This window comes from Rutilus rutilus (assembly GCF_951802725.1).
Source record: "Rutilus rutilus genome assembly, chromosome: 11".
Classification (NCBI taxonomy): Eukaryota; Metazoa; Chordata; class Actinopteri; order Cypriniformes; family Leuciscidae; genus Rutilus; species Rutilus rutilus.
In genome coordinates, this window is record NC_140216.1 from 36,926,025 (window position 1) to 36,932,024 (window position 6,000).

Consider the following 6,000-nt stretch of genomic DNA (forward strand, 5'->3'; position numbering starts at 1 on the left):
CAAGTGTAGCCTACTCTCCTTCGTCGAAATTCCACACATTGAGGATCAACAAGTTTAATAATGCGTCTTATGGTATCCTGGGAAACCACGAAACCTCGTTGAATTTCATGTTGGACAAAAGCGAGTACATCGCGCAAATTGGACTGATTTTTTCTTCTAAAAAGACCTAGCCGAATGTTCTAAGAATGTTCTATTCTTTGTTACTGAAAGAAAGTCTAAAATATAGCTTGACTAAGTGATCCAACTCTGCCATGTCCTCTATCAGTAGGCTATAATGAACACTGATCCAATGTGTTATTCTCTACATTTCATTTTGACTTTTTTTCTCGAAACACAACGACTTTATTCTCGAAATGTAATGAGTTTATTCTCAATATTGTATTTCGACTTTTTTTCTCGAAATTTAACGAGTTTTTTCTCGAAACACAGCGACTTTATTCTCAATATTTAATGAGTTTATTCTCAAGATTGTATTTCGACTTTTTTTTCTCGAAAGTTAACGAGTTTAATCTCGCATTATAATGACTTTAATCTCGAGATGGTTTTATTTTTTTTATTATTGCCTGGCCCTAATCCTCTTCCGCAGAATTGTGCCATGAATGTGAACATATGTTGTCTGTGAATTTTTTATATAATTTTTAATGTTACAAGTTTGACAGTATATTGTATGATTCTTTGGCTAGCAGTTGTGGAAAAGACATAATGAGAAAGACTACATGTCGCCTATGTGACGTCACCCCATAACACATTTTCCCTCCACTTGTCAAATCACGGTGCTAATGCTGCGATAATCTATGGAGACAGATCGAGATGCCTGTGTGTTTTGTACCCAAATGTCACCATTCAAACCAAATGGGCTGTTCTTTCTTCAGATTCCCGTCTGATGTAAAAAGAGTTGTAGTCCACAAAGTGCTCTCACACAAAGTCTAACCGTATCAAACTTCTACCCGCTAAATTGTAGCATTCTTCACACGAAACATTATATAAAAAATTCACAGACAACATATTGTTCACATTCATGACACAATTCAAACGGGACCAGAAAATAATTATTTTCTCACATTCACTTGACGATTTTTCAACCTAGAGGTCCAGTGGGGTTAGCGGAAGGGGCGGGACTTACCAGCTCTATATGGATATCTATGGTGGTGAGCTGGAACATAGACATAATAAATACATAGACGCAACCCTGTCTCTTTTTGTTAAATTTCAGTTTTTAAAAGGTATAAGAAGCTATACAAGTCAAGAAATAAAGTAAACGATTCAGTCAAACATACAGCAGGCTACACCGTTAAAGTTAAATAGCCTAAATATATAAAGTTATGAAACTTCACTTTGCCCTCAGCCAAAACGATTTGCCAAGGAACAAATTATGGATTAATGAGACCAAAGATCGCCCGTTTGATATACACAAGACGAATTATTCTCATGTTTAACCACTAAAGACATCAGATCCAGCGGCGAACACTAGCCGAGGTAAGGCTGTTCTCGGCGGGGTACATGAGCGCTGAGCGCCCGGTGATCGCTGGATCTCACAACTCCGAAACCGTCAGATAACATTTTTAAAGGAACACTTCGACTTTTTGGGACTTTAGCTTATTCACCGTATCCCCCAGAGTTAGATAAGTCCATACATACCTTTTTCATCTCCGTGCGTGCTGTAAGTCTGTTTGACGCACCCACCGCTAGCCTAGCTTAGCACAAAGACTGGATGTAAATGGCTACGGCTAGCATACTAATCCCAATAAGTGACAAAATAACGCCAACATTTTCATATTTACATGTTGTGATTTGTATATTCACAGTGTGTACAAATAACAAGGTCATATGAGACACAGCCATTTTTTAAACGTTTAAATACTGGGAACTATTTTCTCAGAAGGCGAAGCACTGCTACTTGGGCGGAGTGATTAGCGCAGCACCCGAGAAGCGCCGTGGTGAGGAGCAGAGAGTTCGCTCAGAGTTGGAGTAATAGAGTCAGCAATTACTAGATAGTAAATGCAAAGTTTACAATCATGAGTATTCGCTGTATTGTAAAGAGCTGCGACAATAAACAGGGGAGACCAGGTAATACCATGATGTTTCATAGAATTCCAACCAAAAACGCTGACCTGATGAATCAATGGCTCTGGATATAGATCCAAACACACCTGTAGACATCATCAAGGAAGGACTATCACGTTTGCTCAGAACATTTCACTGAGGACGACTATTTTGAAAAAATGGAATTTGCCATGAAACGTGTGCTGAAGGATACGGCCATCCCATCGATAGTAAAGACAGGACAAAGTGGATCACCTGCGGCTGCGGTAAGTGTTCCGTTATGTTTTTAGATGACTAGCCTACTGTTACAGTGCCATTAGCTAGATGTAATGTAACCTTAGTGACACTATTACATGAATAGGGTGCTCACTACTATTACTGTACGTTCACATCGCCGCCGACTTGAGCTGCAAAGAAGCTCTGGCCGCCCTGTCAAGGACGCTTGTCAAAAAGTACGGGGAAGCTTGTTGACGCTTTGGCCGCTCTGAAGTCTGTCACACCATGAAATGTAAACAGAAAAATCAAGCAATATATTGACACTAGAAACCTTTTATAATGACAGCATTTTTATAACCGTTTTGGTCACATTTGGACGGGAAAAAAAATATTTTGATTATATGCGCGAGGGAGAGAGAGCAAGACGTGTTGTTTGAAAACGGTGAAGTTTTAATTTTTGTTTTAATTTTTGAGAAACAGTGACCTTGTTTGTGAAATAGTAGGCTACTCCCGTTCTGATTCTCCCCTCGACCTCAGTCTGTTCGGCATCTTGTCTATCAGCTTCCAAAGTTTGTAACTCCTCGTCTGTGTATTCTGGCTCAAAACGATATGGTTCTGGATCTTGGTTTGATACCAAATAAAAATCCTCTGACAATTCCTCAAAGTCAGCCATGATCACAAATCACTTTCGCGACTAGCTAGTTAGTCACGTTGGTTTTGTTGACGGAACGGCGCTTCTCGGGTGCTGCGCTAATCACTCCGCCCAAGTAGCAGTGCTTCGCCTTTTGAGAAAATAGTTCCCAGTATTTAAACGTTTAAAAAATGGCTGTGTCTCATATGACCTTGTTATTTGTACATACTGTGGTTATACAAATCACAACATGTAAATATGAAAATGTTGGTGTTATTTTGTCACTTGGGATTGGGATTAGTATGCTAGCTGTAGCCATTTACATCCAGTCTTTGTGCTAAGCTAGGCTAGCGGTGGGTGCGTCAAACAGACTTACAGCACGCACGGAGATGAAAAAGGTATGTATGGACTTATCTAACTCTGGGGGATACGGGAATAAGCTAAAGTCCCAAAAAGTCGAAGTGTTCCTTTAAATAGGCACTATCTTTATAAATAAACCACAGATTTGAGCTTTAAACAACTACATTGTCGACTGAAAAACTCTTAAAACTACATTTTGTGACACAATAACAGTAGTATTTTTAAATTTCGCGGCCTTTCTCCTCTGAAAATAAAAATAGTAAATGAAATACAACCAGAAACAAATGTTCAGTTTTGCTTGTGAAAGGTAATTCCCTGAGACCTGTTTACTATGGAAGGCCAAAAGGGCCAAAACGTGTGAAACTGTTGTGTAAACACGTAATTACGCGTTAACGCGCAATTTACGTGTTAACACGTCATTACGCGTTAATGCGTAAATGACGTGTTAACACGTAAATTGCGTGTTAACGCGTAAATTGCGTGTTAACGCGTAAATTGCATGCTGGCACATTGGAAACCATGGAACTTTACTGGCTGGTATGGCTATCTAAGCACAAATAACAAACAAATCCTGTAAATTGCAGGATTAAATCTAAAATAAAATTTGAACAATGTCTTTAAAAATGAACAACACACAACATTTAAAACAATACATATCCTAACACAATAAAAAGCATGCAACTGTGTGAATCAGAAAGTGGGAGGGGGGTTAATAGACCACTTACTGATATTTAGTTTTTCCTCAATCAAACTTCTTTAAATGAATAGTTGCTTTAAAATCAATTAACACAACATACAAAAAACACCCTTCTGTTGATGAAACAGTTCAGTATTCACTGCACAATGAAGCACTGCAGTCTATTAATGCATTTATTAAAAGTAGCCTAAATGTATATCATCAGAGCTATTCTCTTTGATTTTATTACATATTCAGCTATAGACACACAAATACACTAATGAAATACATGTTTTTATATTTTTAATAATTAATAGTGCATATTGTTTTTCTAAATGGAACCATCCCTACACCCAAAGAGCAGAAAGAGGTAACACCCCGTGCAGCACTTTTTGCATTCCTTGTATTAATGAAAATGCATGTTGTGAGAAAGCCCTGAGTGTTTGGTATTATACAGCGATCAGCCAGGTGTGGACATGCAAAATCGGCAGCTAAGTTACAAATCAGACCGACTGGTCTGTTATCCAACCACGTATATGTTTTTTCTCAGTGCGTAATGAATAGGGGTGAGTTTTCGTATATATTTCGCCTTTGTTATTGATATTGTTCTGAATGTCGAGATTTGCTCGTAAAATTAACGCATTTTAAACTGCGTCACAAAGTGAAACCAAACCGTTTTCATATCAGACTTTGAGCTCGAAAATGATTGTAATTAGATTATAAGATATTCTCTACCTAGTTTCAGATCAACCGGTGTGTTCAATATTGTTTGAAAATGTTGAATTTAATGACATTTTATGTTTGCTACTGTAATATTGAGCATATACAATGTTGCGATCGTGCAATCTGCATGTCATTGTTTACTTTATTATGTTAATAATATAATCACGCCGCACGCGGTTTACCCAAGTATGTTAATTTATATAGGCCTATTACTTAATAACTGAATGTTTGTATCATTTACTGATATGCTTAACTGCATGTTTGTATAATTTACTGATATACTTATACAACTGTTTTCTTTGTTTATATTCTGTTTATTGCAGACCACACATTTGTGATTTAACATATACAAACTCCTTTGAATAAATAAGTTCAACTGGGATTCCCTCTCGTGTTTCTCTTACCGGAAACACTCACCACCATCTCAACTGCTTTAATCCTGAACCCTTGAGCGTCCCATATGCTCGAATACATGTTTTTCATAAAGTTTTTCAATGAAGGGTTTTTGTTATAAGTTTAACCCCTCTACCCCAAAGAATAACATAGCCAACACAAACATGCAGCAAAAATTTACTTTTGTATACTGCAATTTCTGAACTTAACTTATCACACCACTAATTTACATCTGGAATTTTGTCTACATCACAAAATATACCCGTATTTTCCCGGACTATAAGTCGCTTCGGAGTATAAGTCGCATCAGTCAAAAAAATGTGTCATGAAGAGAAAAAAAAAAAAAAAATATATATATATATATAAGTCGCACTGGACTATGAGTCGCATTTATTTAGAAATTTATTTCACACAAAAAAAAATCAATGTTACGGATGGGACAGTTCTCCGTCATGGACGTGACCGCTCTGAAAGCGCCACTAAAAGACTGCTTTAAAACTTTCACAGAGACCTCAAGCAGAAAGCCTGTCTTTAAATTTAATTTCGTTTTGTATTAATTGTATCTTAATTTTAATCAATGTTTCATCAACCAATTATCTGGATGTAATAAATTATATTATATATATTATATGTATAAAAACAAATATGGATTGAAGCAGAATATGTCGGTATATACATATTACATTAATATTTTTTCAATACAGTTTGACTTTTGGACTTAATAACGCTAGAGTTATTGGAACTGTTTGAATCACACAAATCGGAAACAATGCAGCCACCACCGGAATCAAAGTCCATTCATAAATGGATCTGTTATGTTAGGATATGTACGAAATTGAATTTCTAATAAATGTGAAAATTTAACTAATTGATGATTCAGGGTTTTGCACTGTCGCCCAAAGATTATAGCCTAATTAGTTTGTTTTATTTCGTGAAATATCAATCTTATCAAAATAAA